This window comes from Macaca nemestrina, chromosome 5, assembly GCF_043159975.1.
Source record: "Macaca nemestrina isolate mMacNem1 chromosome 5, mMacNem.hap1, whole genome shotgun sequence".
Lineage (NCBI taxonomy): Eukaryota > Metazoa > Chordata > Mammalia > Primates > Cercopithecidae > Macaca > Macaca nemestrina.
Window position 1 is genome coordinate 39,631,333 of NC_092129.1, and position 1,433 is coordinate 39,632,765.

The window sequence follows — 1,433 nt, forward strand, 5'->3', positions numbered from 1 at the left end:
GAATGTTTAACATTTACCAAATACTTTCACAGTACCATCCAGTTCCTATGAAGTAGGTAATAGGGCCGGTGTTATTATCCTTGAGAAAAAGAGGTTCAGGGAGGTTTTGGGACTTGCCCAAAGATACACAGAAACGCTGGAGCTTGCAGGAGTCCAGGTGGCCTTTTCTTCCAATGACCATGACCTTCCAGTCTCCATGTCTTGACACTGATGAACTCTGGCTCTTTATTTTTATTGTGGTAAAATATACGTAGCATAAAATTTACAATTTTTAAGTGTACAGTTCAGTGGCATTAAATATACTCACATTGTTGATTTATCCTCGTGCACCATACGTGGCACAGGCATCAAGATGTCCAATCAAGTGGTCTGCCGGGAAGTCAGTCATGCTGGGAGCTGGTACTCAGCCTCAGGACCACAGCTGAATGCACAGCTAGAAGGTTGGCTTTCACAAGTACAGTCTACAAAAAGACCTGCTAGAGCCATTATTGCACTCCATGCAGGATATACGTACTGTGGGTCTTGTGCTACCCATGCTTATAAACAAGTGGATCCGTCTATTATCCAGAGAATTTTCATCCTTGGGCCTTCTCATCATGTGTCCCTCTCTCAATGTGCACTTTCCAGTGTGGATATATACAGGACATCTCTGTATCATCTTCATATTGACCAAAAGATTTACAGAGAACTGTGGAAAACAGGAATGTTTGAACGCATGTTTCTGAGACAAAATATGAACATAGCATTGAAATGCATTTGCCTTACACACATAAAGCCATGGAAATCCATAAGAATGAGTTTACCATTATCCCTATTCTGGTTGGAGCTCTGAGTGAGTCAAAAGAACAGGAATTCAGAAAACTCTTCAGTAAATATCTAGCGGATCCTAGTAATTTCTTGGTAGTTTCTTCTGATTTTTGCCATTGGTGTCAAAGGTTTCATTACAGTTACTATGATGAATCCCAGGGGGAGACTTATAGATCCATTGAGTATCTAGATAAAATGGGTGTATTATGGAATTAGACCCTATATCTTTTAGCAATTACTTGAGGAAATACCATAATATTATATGTGGAAGACATCCCTTTGGGGTATTATTAAATGCTATCACAGAGCTCCAGAAAAATGGAAGAATATGAGCTTTTCGTTTTTGAATTACGCCCAGTCAAACCAGTGTAGAAATTGGCAAGACAGTTCAGCACTTACGCAGCTGGAGCACTCACGGTCCACTGAAGCTCTGAATCCTCAGGGAGGCCACCTGCACATTCTCATACTCAGTCTAGGGTCCTAGCCTAACTTTTACCAAGATATTGGTCCTGGTTTGGGGGGATTATGAAACCTCAAACTAATAGAACTTTCTTCTCTTTTTTTCTAGTAGGCATAGTCCTTCCTTGATTTCAACTCATTAAAAAATGCTTTATAGTTTAGGGCAA

General features: G+C 40.3%; 1 pseudogene; it reads left to right on the forward strand.

The window, feature by feature from the left end:
- Positions 1-343: 343 nt before the first annotated feature.
- On the forward strand, positions 344-1,233 carry LOC105465654 (protein MEMO1-like; annotated as a pseudogene).
- Positions 1,234-1,433: the final 200 nt, after the last annotated feature.